Genomic DNA, 15603 nt, shown 5'->3' on the forward strand with positions numbered 1-15603 from the left:
AAAGCCAACATTACAACTGTTGTAATGGCACACACTGTAATCCAGTGATGGAAAAAGAAATGGCAATAACCACAAAACCATGGAAAATGAATGTTGCAGAATTGCAAGAGCTAAAGAGGTCATTTGGGAAGACACCTACTATCCACTCTTTGCAGATGTGGGGGCTCCACGCATATTGATATATTGTCAGGTTGTTGTTGTTGCTGTTTTGATGCATCAGCCTATTTAGGGGAATTTTCTTTTTCCTCTTTTTTTCTTTTTTTTCCTGGAAAAAAGTCATATGAAATGGCTGTGTGGGAGATGGAAAGATAAGTGACAGGTGGAGAAAATTTATATGATTCCAAAAAAGGAAACAAATCAATAAGGTATATTTTTAAAAGGTAAGCAGATATCTGGATAAGAGAAAACTACCATATCATTACTATATTAGGTTTCTGTACTGTGCTTGTGATTATATACATGTTTTGTTATACATCTATACTTTATATACTTATTCATTCATATGCTTTCTTCTCAGATAGAATATAAGCTCCTTAAAGGAGAAAAGCACAAACAAAAACCTTTTCATTTGGGTCTTTTAATCCCTAATTCCTATCATGCTGTTTGACACAAAACAAACACTTAACAAATGTTTGTTATTGATTGTTTCCCAAATTGCTCCTCTGTTTTTTTTTCTTTCTGTCCAAGTGAATGGCATATACTCTGATGTCCAAAAATCACAAAATCACTTCTTTTTCGCCTTCCCTTGATATTCATTTAAATATTCTCTCCATCATGCTTTCCTCTTCTCTTTTCTGAATACCCTCAACTCAATATACCTTGTTCCTTTATTATATCTCTTTCTCCCCCTTCCCTACTTTTATGTGTCCTCTTCCTTAATAATAAATTATATCCGTCAAGAACCCTAGTCAAATCATGGCTTTCATCCCACCAAGTCTCAATGATAAGATCAAATTTGCCTCTTTAAGTCAGAACTTCTATTTCTTCTTGAAATTAAACTCTTGACATTTATAATTTGAGGCCATGTGTTTTATTAATAGTTCTTTTACTGAACAGAAATTTGTTGTCCCTCCATTTTCGACCTGTTTCAGAAATCCCAATCTTATTTTGATACTCAACCTTCTAAGTTAGCTGTTCTCTTAGGTATACTATATTATCCTGTGCCTTCAGTAGGCATCAGTGAGACAAGCACAGGCTGGCCTTCTTTGGTTTTTAGTTTCTTGCCCAAGACTCTAATTTTTTGCAATGATTTTTATTTTCCTTTTGGCAGTATCATTTCTGTCTCCATAAATCACCAAAAGTGATAGTAGTAGTCATCAATCTTGACAGGTCTTGGAAGGTTCTCTATTATGTCTTGGGTACACGCCATGGGAAGGCAAAAGACTTCGGCATTGTTGTCAGGTCAACAAATAGCTGCCTCTGGTACCCTAAGCAAGGAGTCAGTCATCAACTATCACTATTTTTTTTCTTTCTTTGATGCTTAAGGAATGCTTTCTCACCAGACAGCTTGAGGGCAAGCATCTACTTTGTCCTTAAAGTGCCTAGCTCCTTGCTTTCTCAGAAGAATCTTGAATTGTTAGTATTATTATTATTATTTTCTTGTTTAAATTTATCCTGCTGGCTAGTATATTTATATGATATATATATTGACTAAAAGAATGAGAATAGAAATACTAGGTTTCCTCCCCTAGCAAAAAAAAAAAAAACAAACACAACTATCATTAACCAACAGTCACAGGATCTTAGAGCTATAGCTTAAAAAGACCTCAGAGGCCAACTAGTCCAATCCCTTCATTTTATGGATAAAGAAACTGAGGCACAGGTAGTTTAAATGACTTGCTTAAGGTCACATAGAAATTAAGTATCAAAAGAGGAATTGGAATCAAGGTCTTCTGACTTCAGAGTGAGTATACTTCTACTGCAATATGCAACCTCCTATTATAACAATTATTATAAAGTATATGTATTTTGTTGAAAATTACATTGAATATTTTGAAATCATTTGTTAAGAGAGCAAATCTTAAAAAGTAGACAACTAGAAGCTTAAGGGTCTATTGTGGTGTCTGAGTATATGTATATGTCATGTAAATTTAGGTCAAAATTTGAGGGAATGGTACATAGCAATACTAAGATGAGTAAAAATGGTTTATTGATACTCACAGCCAAGCCAAGCATAGGGGGATATGGAGAGGTGAACAGCAATTCAATCAGGGATAGAGTTGCATGAGGTTTCTTGCACTCCAACTGACCCGATAGAGCAGTATGCTGAATGATAACACTGGCAGGAATCTAGATTTGCCCTCCAGGTGCACAGAATGACTGGGGGCTTGAGGTTTCATAGTTTTTTTTTTAATTTTTTAATTAATTAATCAATTTTTTGTTTTCAACATGCAGTTCCATAAGATTTTGAGTTCTAAATTTTCTCCCTTCCCTCTCCTCCCCCCTCCCCAAGATGGCATGATTCTGATATAGGCACTATATATACATTCATATTAAACATATTTTATATTACTCATGTAAAGAAGAATTAGAAGCAATGAGAGTAACCATGAGAAAGAAGATACAAAAAAAATAAGAGAAAGCAGATAGTATGTTTCAATCTGCATTCAGACTCCATAGTTCTTTTTCTGGATGGAACCACCTAGTTCTAGAAATGACTGACCAAAATGTTGAGGCTCCCAGATGAAAACAAATGTGTTATTATTACAGGTTTGCACAGTCCTACAAGCACTTTCATCAGCATTTTCCATTATTACATGGGGGTTTAAGACACGAGGTCTGCCCTATGGCAGCTGTCATATGCTGGTCAGGATATGGCATTAGGGAACAAGGACTAATGGCATGGGGAGGGATACTCTCTTAAAAATTAACCGGGACAGTTATCTAAGAAGGAGGAAGGTAGAAGTGTGACTGCGCCACCATAGTCAGTTTGTTGGAATGTTTCATAAGCCAATTTTAACTAGAAATAGGTGCAGTTTAAACCTGAAGTGTACTAGAGCTGGGTAACGGGACATAGGCCCAGGAGAGTGGAGCTATAAACTCCTCTGGTTATTCACTACAGTATATTTTTGAAGAAAAAAAATTCTCACAATGCACAAGTCAGGAAATTTAATTAGTTGCCTGAGTAAAAAGCAAGTTTCATATTTCTTATTTGTGCAATAGAAACCACCAATTGTTTAAATGTCAAGAAGATTTCATTGTTATTGATGTTCACCAGGATTCTTGATACTTTATCTATTTTGGTGATCTTCATATGAAACATTTAGAAAAGAATTTCAGCTTCATTTATAACTTTTAAGGTCTTCGATATTTTAATAAAAATGTGATGGCATTCTTTATACTTTAATGCACTTTTAATACACTAAGTAATGATTAGGTCTGCAAAACAACCTAGTTCCAGAAGTGACTGACCAAAATGTTGAGGCTCCCAGGTAAAAACAAATGTGTTATTATTACAGTTTTGTGCAGTCCTACAGGCACTTTCATCAGTGACATTGAATCTCCATAAAGAAATTGCAGAAAATGTAATTGTATTTGTGGTTTTCTGACTTTCAACAAAAAATATGAATTCTTTAAAGCAAATTTCTCTCTGTGATAGTCTTTTTGTCACAGGTCACTAGCGAGCATGAACATGTTCATATTGGATACTGTATTGCATAATGGGTAATACAGTTGAAAACTCCCCATTCAGAATTAACATTTGTATATGTATATATAAGATAACAGACTTCTTGGTTCACTGAACTAGGAACAGTAAGTTTGATTTGATTGTGATCTTCAATTAGTCTCTTTAAAATGTGTGTTTCTGAAGAGGTCTGTGCCTTATTGTCATACTATATTGTAATCTTGAGATCAGGGATTGTATTTTGTCTTATCTCTCCTATAACCTAGCACAGGGTGCTAAAGTGTTTAGTATATGGAGTAGAATTCTTGAAGAAACCTCATAAAAGACACAGATAGTGAAGACCCAGAAAAGGTTTTCACCATTCAAGTCCTTAGCAGTGCCAGATGGTTCATCAGAAATCCATCTCCTTTCTTGCTGCATCCCAGTGATCACTTAACCTTTCCATATAATTTGCAGCCGTAACCACCTACATGTGTTGTCTCCTCCTTTTAGAGCATGACTTTCTCTAGAATGAGGACTGTCTGGCTTTTCGATATGTATCCTCAGTGATTAGTACAGTGCTTTGCATGAAGTAAATGACTAATAAATACCTGTTCGTTCATTCATTCATTCATGAAGTTATCATCACTTTAAGTAGGCAAATATAAGGTACAAGATAAACTGTATAAAACTTATTCCAGAAATTGTTGTAAATTTGATCATTGTATTATCTTCATTAAAAAAAATAACTTTGTAGTAAGGATTTATAATTAAATAGCACTTCCCACTGACAATGCTTTCAAATATTTCATTTTGTACTCAAAGTAACCCTGTGAAGTTGAGAGTACAATTAATAATATCTTCAATTTACTGATGAGGAAACTGAAACTCAGATAAATTATGCTTTTACCAAAATCACAGATTTGTTAAGTCATGTGTTTAGTACTCAAAATCATATCTTACTCCCAATAGAGAATTATTTGCAACATATTTAGATACTATGAAGATTTTTTGTTTGTTTGTTTTGGTTTTTATCTGTTGCTAAAGTTACTTTTATTTTTAAAGACCTGCCTCCTGTCAAGGGGATGTAAAAAGAATTCTCTTCTGTTGATCTGAAGAATAATAGGACTTGGTAAAAGCAGATGATAATGTAAGACAGCAGGTTTGCTGGAGAAGGCAGCCATGTGAGTATAGTTTTTTCTGTCAGAGTGTTAAGGCGAAGGATAGAAGGGAACATTTTACTTGAGAATCTCTAAGTGATATTTTAGGTTCATGCATGATTGTTATCTCTTGATTTGTCAGCAGAACTGGCATCAATGTTCTAAAACCACAGTAAGGATAAATAGAAAAATCAACAGCAGAAGTATGATTTTCTAGTTGCTCATGTTCATTCTTTTCCCCTTTCCTGGTGCTTATAGGTAGGGAAGAATTATCCCTGTATATCTGTGCCCCTTTTCTATGGTGTGTGTGTGTGTGTGTGTGTGTGTGTGACACATACATACATGCATACATATGTATTTGCATGTGTGCATATAAATATGTGTATATATATTTGAATTATAGCTTTTGTGAAATAGCTAACGTAATAATGATCAAGAGTGAGCAATTTAAATAAGTATAAAAATGTGCTGGGTTAATCTCAAGAATCAAACATTATTCACAAGGAAAGACTTTTCTCTCTGTAAATGAACACACATTTAGATAGAAGATAGACTGGTAGTGGCATCTCCCATATTCCTGTCAATATTTGGATTTTTTCACACACATTTCAGAAATTATATCTATTGTTTCTGTCTCTCTCTTAAATTAATAGGGTATTTTTTTCAAATATTCCACTTTAAATGGTCCTTTCATAATGCTTTAAATCATTTTATTACATATTATCTGATTTGACCTTGCACTAACCCCACAGGCCTGGTGGAAATTATTATCCTTACTTTATAAATGTGGCAGCTAAAGCACAGAGAAGACTGTTGTGTTATTCCCTATAAGAAGGACATCATAGCACTGGAAATAAAGGTCACACAGTGTAGATGGAAGGGTGGGATCTTGGAGGCAGAAGACTTGGGTTTTAGTTTTGGCTCTCACACTTACTAGTTAAGTGCACCTGGACATGTTGCTTGTTTGACCTCCACTTACTTTTTTTAATAAAATGGAGAGGCCGGTGCTTGTTTACCACCTGCCTCACAAGGTTGTTGCGAAGAGAGACTTTTGTCAATCTTAAAGTTAACTATATGAATCTGCTTTTATAACTAAAACCCAATCCCCTGCCTTTTAGTCAAGGGAGCTTTCAGTTACCCCACAGAGCTGTTTTCCCTGCTCTGTCTCATCTCTTGACTAGGCGTGCATTTTTCCCTTTAAACTTTTCTGTGATTAAAACAGCAAACAACAACAACAATGACAAGTATCTGGTTGAAATTCTGTGCCTAGTGTTTCTTCTGGCAGGATTTTAAAAACAAACAAAAAATAGTAATTTTATGCATTGTGATTCTCGGAATAAGTTAAACTCCTTTTTTTAGTGAAATCTAGGCAGACTTGGATATAGAAAGTATTAACATTCTTACATGGAGAAAACTAGGTTCAAAAGCTCTTAAATCTGTGAACACACAGTAGGGAGACACAGAGAGACAGACAGACATAAATATGTGTCTAGTCAAAACCATCCTCTAGGTGTTTTTTTTTTTTAATGTCTATTGGACTGGATCTATGTTTACACTGATCTTGGGATCAGAGTAGTCACACACCCCATATGTGTTGAAAGTGCAGCTTACAAACACTTCTTAGTTACTGTGAGAACAGCCCTCTCTACAATGCCGTGCTATCTCTACCTGGCACATAGTATTTAACACCAGCTTTTTAAATAAACAGATAAATAATGAATTGAGTAAACCTAGTTATACTGTCCATGGCAGATGCAAATCTTATGGGTAATTAGTAAATTTGAATGCAAATTGTACTTTGAAAAACTTTACTTTCACCTAGAATCTAATTTCATATTAATTGCAACTAATATTTGTTAATGTGCTAAAGTAAATGTTGACTTCACTTACCTTAGTATGGGGGGGGTGACATTAGAAGACTACAATGGTGCTGGGAAAATGGAAACATAAAGTGTAAGTCCTCGTGTTTTAAGAAGGCAAATTGGAAAATGGTGAGAGAGAAAGAGAGAAGGAAAAATGAAGAAAGAGAAAGACCCCTTAGAGTTTAGTCTATACTCAGAATACAGTCCATATGGGCATGGATACATTAGTTATTTCTTTCAAAAAGTTTATGTAAAGTTTAACTTTGAATTTTAATATTGAACTGCTCCTCTGGGAAATGCTTATAGTGTTTTCATCTAGGCAAGAGACACAGTCACCAGTATAGAGAGGCATTTTTCATGCCTGCCACTCAGGTCTTAGAAAGATACACATCCATGAACTCTGTCACATACATTCCACACACTGTAAACAACTGCTCCAGACTTTCACTCTTTGCAAAGTAAGATAAATGCTAATGTCAGAGATGCCTCACCTTCCTCGTAATTCATGTAAGGGTAGAATCTAGTTTAGTTTCTTAAATGACTGATTGTTGATACTGAAACAGGTATACTGTTTTCAGTAAGTCATCTTAGCTAATTTACTAAAATATGAAAGAGAAGTAAGTGTTGGCATATTCACATATATTTTCCTTGGAAAAGTTTAAATAACACAAATAGTAAATAGAATTCTCAAATGATTTCTAATAAGTTAATTATAAATATATATTCCATTAAGTAGCCTCTTTGATCAGTTGAATGCACTCATATTAATGAATTTATCTCATTGATGAATCTATATTCATACTCCCTATAGTATTTTACAGAGTTGTAAATCAGGAATGATGAATCACCACAATTTTGTAACAAGAGAATTTATCTGTCTAGTGAGCTTGAATCCTAAAATTAAATTAATAGGTTAGCATTCTTTACATATCAAGAGGAATATGGAAATCAGATCTAAATAAATAGGAAAAGTTGTGTTTGTATTAACAAGCTATCAGCAAATGAATGTTTATATGTAGCATAATGAGAACCTAATACTTATTATTTAACATATTCCTGAATATTTATAATTATTTGCATCATGAAGTAATAGTATTATAAACCTTGAATATTAAATTAATTCTGAAAATTTTAGTGTATTTAAAAAAATGAATGACTTGACAAAAATGTTACTTCTGATAAACTGAAAAAGTGCATCTGAAGAGTTTTCCTATCTCCCCCCCATTAAAGTGAGTTGATTGATTGTCATGTCTACAAAAATAAATGCTAAAAAAGACTTTGCTTTACCTAAGGCAATTATGGATTTATGATATTCAAGTCACTCTGAAAGGGTTTTTGGACTGCAATTTTCACCTTGTAATTATTATCCAACTTTGGATACTCTGTTATCATACATATTGCTTGCATTTTATATAGTTGTTCACTTTTAGTCTTTGTGGAAGCTAAGAACAATAGTTATGTTTCTTCCTAGGGATAAGAAAAATTGAACCATCTTCAAGAAGTATTGGACTTTGGTCATGTTAAGTAGTAATCCAGGCACATTTGTTTACAAGAAATTCTTATAAACTTATCAAATAGATATAAAATCTCCAGGGATCTAAGAAAAAATATATACAATACATTTTGGCCATAATCAACAAATTGAGAAATTAGGATCCAGGTAAACATGGCTAGATTTCTTTTTGCTATTCTTTCCAGTTGTGGTACCAGGTCTTCATTTAAGACAATAGATGTTTATATCTTTTCATCTCCCTCTTCATCATGAGAAGATGCAATGCAATTCAGAATCTGCAGTTCTGTTCCATTTCTTATGCATTCTAGGTGGAATGATCAGTCTCCCTTATCTTTATGTTATTCTTGTTATACTAAGTAGTGCCTACATTTTAAGAATTCAAAAGGAAAGCACAATTCATAGCTCCATTCAAAGCATAGTTTAACTGCTATCATTTATAGATATTTAATAACTACTGAATTAAATTGAATTCTTTTCCTGTATCTCTAGAGGTTGATCTGTTTCAAGAAAAGGGTTCAATGTTCCATTACCTATATTCCATCCCCCTTAGAACTTAACCTGTCCTGTTCTATATTTGATACTCTATACTGTATACTCTCAACTTTCTAAGGTTACAGCCAACCTAGACAATAAAAATTACCAAACTTATTGTGAGTATATCATCTCCCAAATATTATTTTCATTATCTTTGAACTTTAAAAAAAAGCTTGAAGAAAATATCATCTCCTCAAAAAGAAATGACTTTAATAGTGGTAATTTCACTCTTTGTGCAGAAAAATGGGGGTTGCCACACTCAGGACAGCTCTATAAGATAGCCCAGCCAGATTCTATTGCTCCCATTTTATAGATTAAGAGACAGACTAAGGATATTTGAGAGAACTGGTACCAGAACCCAGATCTCTTCTTGCCTTCCACTCAAGTTATCTTTCTACTGAACCATACTTCCAGACTGAGCCTCTGTGATCAATCTTGTTCTATTACTCCTGGTTCAAACTCCCAGGAACTACCTAAAAAGGAGTTTAATAAATGCTTCTTTACTTGAATTGTGGTACAAATCAGGTTGATCACTCCACATTAAAAGATATTGAATGAAAGGCTAGGCTAGAATCTAGACATGAAAAGTAGTGGGAGAGGGGGAATATTATTTGCAGAGCTAGATCATCAGAAAATTTCATTTCCTAGTTTTAACAGGGAACTTTCTTTGTTGTTCAACTCACACAACCTACTTCCAAAAGGATGTACATAGAAAAACAAAAGGTACATTCAGCCCATCAGAAAATTATGTCCTTTCTAGCAGGTTCTAATGAATTAGTTAAACTGGGTATTTTCCTCTGAGATATCTTTATACAAAGCTGATTATAATATGATTTTGTCAGTTTAATATAGATATGAAACACCATCTTTAAAAATGAACAGCCACATAAAGCAAACAAATGAATATGGAACCATGCATTAGGATCGACAGTTGAGTCAACAGGAAAATAAAAAAAAATTCACTTGATCTCTTAAACAGTGATTTAAATGATACTCTCAGATAAATAAATAATTGAAAAAAATAATTGCCACATGGATTTTCCTTTAATGCTATTTTTTTCTCATCTGATTTTCAAATCACAAGAACTTGGATACACTCTAGAAGCTGAAAAAATTCTGTGTTATTCTTTTAAGTTTTGTTTATCCAGCATGGCTCCTCATTACAAGTATTTTGGTAATTGCTTAGTAAGATCAACATGCTTTCAACAATGTATTCTGAGCAATCAAATATTATTTAAGTTTTTTTTTCCTCTAGTTCCCAATTTATAATCTAATAAATATTTCAGATTTAAATTCATGTAATAAAAAGCAATATTTATTCAAAATCAATTATTTCCAATTTTAATTCTCAAATATCTAATAATGGCTATTCTGATTGACTTCATTTTTGTTTTCAGTGAACATATCTAATGAAGGGCCTGCAGTTCAGAATCAATCGTGTTTGCCGTATACAGTGTCAGAATAGTTTTAATTTTTGCTTTTTCCAATGTCTCCACTACATACACTGTAAGAACAGACATCCTTTATATATTTTAATCTTTCTCCTTTTCTTCCACATTCCCCATTAGAGCAAAAAGGGAGACTCACTTTTCATGTCTCCTAGAATGAGTTAACTCTATTTTTTGGCTGTCTCCCTTTGAGCATTTAGCTGTCATAGGGCAGAGCATGGGCCATTTCATCCATTTGGAAATAATACATTGTCTCTTTGGAGATAGCACTGTCATTTGTTTTCATTTTGCTGAGATGTCGCTCTTTAGATTGAAATATTTATTAAAGGGAAAAATCCAACTTTCTGAGACATATAACCATAGGATGAGTTTTCTTAAACCACATTTTTTTTTAAACTCAATCTCTTACCAGTTTCAGTAGGGTAGGTTATACACCGCATTTTAAAACATAGTGTGTTGATCAAACTATTGAACCGCCAGAGAAATACATTCTCATTTAAGGTGCAGGATTTGTTATTCAGTGTTCATCTCTTTATACATTATGCATTTTTTTCATTTCTGAAGCTAGACATGTTGCCAAGAAAAAAAAAATCCATTTCTAAGGTATACACATACACGTGTACACACACATATATATAGTCCACATACATATATATATATATGTATATATACATACATATACATACACACTCATGCACATATATATACACATATACATATACATATATGTGTGTGTGTGTGTGTATGTGTATGTACACACACATGCATTTAGTTATTTTCAAAGAAATAGCTAAGGAAAAATTCCAGGAAGAATTAAAAAACAGGATCATGATAAAAACAGATAATAGTTAAAGGGAGATATTACATGAGGACAGGGAAGTTCTTAATTCAGGCTGTCCAAATGCTTTCCAAATGAGGGAGGGAGGCCTCACCCTGTGCATGCACTTTCTCCTTTTTTATTTCTAGAGGAAGTAGAAGGTGTACCAGCAAGGCAGTGATCACAACATCAATGATAATTGTGAATATGCCTGTGTAGTTAGTTCTATATTGCAAAATATAAGAGACTTTGCATATAGAAGGTGGAAGAAGCGAAACATTTATTCAGATGCCAGACAACCAAATCCCAAAACCAGTAAGTCCAGTCCATCATAGCAGCAAAGAAGGTAGTACACAATATCACAGCAGAGAAGGACTCCATCCCAAACCATCCACCCCCTTGCTGGGGCCTTCCACAAACACTCACAAATCCTAGCTCACTCCTTGCCTGTTTACTTCTCCTCTAATGGCTCTACCTCGCTCTGAGCATTTTCTGCTCCACCCTTCCAGTTCTACCCCTTCAGCAAGCACCTCCCACCACATGTGACTTAGGCTTCCTGTGATGTAAGCAGGTCACATGGGCCTATCAATGGATGGGAAAGATCTTCCCGTTTAAATTAACATTACAGAAGGGTACTTTTTTTTCCGTAACAATTGTCTTAGCAAACTGTGGCCACATAGCTTAATTGCTCTTTTAGCTATTCAAAAGTCCCATTAATTATTTTCTTGTGTTGAAATCTATGTTGCATAATCACTCTAAGTCCTGGAACATATATGTTCAACTTTTAATAACTTAATGGGCAATATGTCAGAATATTCCAAGAATTTGCATGGTAATTTCTAGATTATTGTAACATAGCACAGTATGACTACACCCCTTTAAACCTATACATTTGTGTTGTGTGTTTATGGCAGTAAACTTCCAACCACCCCTAATTCTCTCAAAAACACCACCATTTTTCCAGTCTTTTAGGTTCTTAGACATAGTGTAATGGTAATCAGGGCAGGACTTTTTGCTGTTATTCTCTTTTGGGATGCTAAGTATCAAGTGCCTTTAATGAGTCTCCCCTTTGTTTGAATGGGATAAGTAAAGTGGAATCTTTTTTATTTTGGAGTGTTCCTCAGCACTAAGGGAATAAGGAGTCATTGATATGTATATGCTACATTGCTAGTAATTTAAGAACTTTCCCACACCCTAAATGTTAAGTTGGTCCCAGCCCTCAGGGTCCTGAATAGGGTATAAGAGCTCTGAGACTGGCGTTTTGCCTTTGGAGGTACACTCGTTGAAAGAGTGTTGCTGACAAGACTGTGGGCAAGCTGTTGAAACAGCCCCGCTGGCTTTGATAACCCAGATGTTGGTGCTTCTCTGGTAACTATGTATTGCTATGGATAGACTGGTTTGTGTTATTTGCTCTTTTTATACTGTATGCTTGTAATTTCTGTTTGTATTTGTCCTGAAGTTCAGGGAGCTGATTTTCCCCCCTGAACTAAGTGAATAATATATGTATGTTTAATTAAAGTGAGATTGTTAACCCCTTAAAGTTGCTTTCCTTAGAAAAGCGGATCAAAGAACCTGTGTTGGCAGCCCTTCTGTGTGCTGATGTTATTGGTCTTACACAGCCACAGTAGCTGCTAGCAACATTGTTATTACACATAGTAGTATCCTCTGTTCATCACTGTGCCTAACCTCACACATACCATCAGAGTCCATATTGTATCTTTTCTGTCAGGTGGTACAATGATTTGAGTACTGAACTTGGAATGGGCAAGACTTGAGTTTGAGGCCTGCCTGAAACACTCAATAGCTGTGTGACCCTGGGCAAGTCACTTACTCTCTCTTAGTCTCAGTTTCCTCATATATAAAATGAGCGTAATAATAGCACCTACCTTTCAGGTTCTTGTGAGGATCAAATAAGGCAAAGTGTAAAGCTCTTAGCAAACCTTAAATTAATATCTAAATGCTAGTTATTATTTTTATTAATCACGTCTAATCACGTAGCTACCACCTTAGATTATTTAAAAAAAAATCAACAAACATTTTTTAAATGTTTACTATGTGCCAGATCCAGTGTTAAGTGCTATAGATATAAAGAAAGGCAAAAAACCCAATCCTGGCTCACCCCCCTCCCACACGCACACATAGGCACAAAGAAAACAAACAACCACAAAATTCCTAGCCAAAAAGAGCTCATATTTATTTGAAGGAGTCAAAATGCAAGTATGAATCATACAAGATAAATTAATTGTAGATTAGAGATTATCTCAGAGGGAATGGGATAGCATGGGGAAGGGGTGCTTATAAAAGCATGATTTTAGCTAAGATTTGATAGAAACCAGAATAGCCAGGAAACAGAGACAATGAGGGAGCTCATTCCAGGCAAGGAAGGTATAGAGTCAGGAGTTGTGTGTTAGAGACAGAAATAAGGCCAGTGTCAGAGTATGTAGAGTATGTGGAGGGGAATAAAGTGTATGAAGACTGGAAAAGTAGGAAGTGTCAAGGATGTGAAGGGATCTCAACAACCAACAGAGAATTTTATATTTGATTCTGGATTTATATTGATTAAACAAATATGTTTCATATACATAGATATATACATATCTACATATATGTATACACACACACGCACACCCACCCATGTATATATATATATATATATGTATATATGTATATGATTGATATTTGATTCTGGCATTGCTGGAGATCATCCATTCCTTTTAAATAACTTCAAATCTCCAGATCAAGATTTACCATATTCCCAGGTATTGGAAGTATTTACAAATCTAATCACAGAATCCCTACTGGAAATATTTGAGGAATCATGAAAAATGGTATTGTTTTCAGAAGATGTTAGGAAGGGAAGGAATTTTTTAATACTTAGATGGGTGTGTGTTATTATAGATGTGGGAATTTTCCAATAATGCAGGTTGCAACCCATTCACACAATTCTTTTCCTATGTACTTGTTAAACATGTCTTTCATTAAATTCTTTATAGATGTGATTGGCCAATGTCCCATGCTAGATATAACTATAGTAAGATAGATATAGATATAAATGTAAATATAAATATGGAGATAGATAAATAGATGTAGATATAAACAGAAATAGATATTTATATCTATATAGATATCTACGTATCTATATCACTTTTATCTCTATATAGAAATGTCTACATAGTGATATATATGTGTGTGCATATATATATACACACATATATGCACATCATTGGATGATACATTTGATGACTCTCCTTTTATGACAGTTATTGTTGGCAGTTCATTGCATTGTATTTATACCAATCATTTATCTGTCCTTTGCTCCTGAGATGGCTTAGAGTTTTGACTTGTCAGAAATTGTGGTTACCAATTAACCAGAATCATTCCTGGAAGAATGTTGGCATAAAAAAGATGGATTTTTTTTTTTTGGCAAGGAACTTGAAGTCATTTAAAATGCTTTGCATCAAATTCTGGCCCACATAAATATCCTTATGTAATTCCCAATTTATGTTATTATAAACCAATTCAATCCATAGAAGTGCCTATCATAATCCAGACAATCAGTATTCTTCTTCATCATAGATTTTCTAGTATGGATAAAACTGAACTCTTTTCAATGGTTGTGCTTACTGAGAAAGCTTACACTATTGTTCAAACACAGGAAAATTGGAGGATCTTACTATATATAGGATGTAACAACTTCTATTTGGATTTTCTTCCATGAAGACCCCCTTCATGAAAATGGCAAATACTTTTTGGTAAACTCATGATCTCATTTTATGAATTGTTCAATATTAATAGGGGTTTATTAAAGAAAAAAGTTGTTTCTGTTATGGAATCTTTTATAATCTTAATACATGGGAAGCAGTACACCTTGTAAAAGAAGTACATTTAGACTACTTCTTGATCATCTTAAAACTGCATGTGTTTTTTAATAATTAAAAATGTAAATTTTGACATCTTGTTTTTCAATTTAAGGTCAATTCAATGTCTGTCAAGAAATTGTTAACTATACAGTTTCATGGGTGAAAGTAAGCTTGGTCCCTTGTAATGGTAATGTAAATGGGAAGATCTTTCCCATCCATTAATAGACCCATATGATCTGATTAAGTCACATGGAAGCCTAAGTCACATGAGCCTGAGTCACATGAGCCTGTGGTGGAAGGAGCTTGCCAAACAGGTGGAGCAAGAAGGGTGGAGCAGGAAGGGTGGAGCAAAGCTGAGAGGAAGTTAGTTAGAGCAGTCACAACTGGAAGGAGAAAACAGGCAGAGGAACTAGTGTGGGTGAGAGAGGCAATGATTTTGCTTGAGGGTGTTGATTTGTAAGAAGGCGCTAACAGGGGGAAGGCTTGGGGATGGTCATGCCCCCTAAATTGCTGACATGTATAGATTTCTTTATTGCTATGATGGATTGGCTTTTTGGTGTTGGGATTTGGCTTTCTGGTGTTTGAATAAATGTTTTGGTTCTATCTTCCATGTGGAGAGTCTGTTATATTTTGTAATTAGAACTACACCAGCATATTCATAGCCACCACAGGTGCTGTGAATATTATTGCATTGGTGCTACATCCCCTGTCATATTTTTATCACTTATACTCTTAAAATAAAGATTATTAATATAGATAATTCTCATAAAGTATTTGTCCTCTTACTTTTGCAATACAGATTGTT

This window comes from Trichosurus vulpecula, chromosome 4, assembly GCF_011100635.1.
Source record: "Trichosurus vulpecula isolate mTriVul1 chromosome 4, mTriVul1.pri, whole genome shotgun sequence".
Lineage (NCBI taxonomy): Eukaryota > Metazoa > Chordata > Mammalia > Diprotodontia > Phalangeridae > Trichosurus > Trichosurus vulpecula.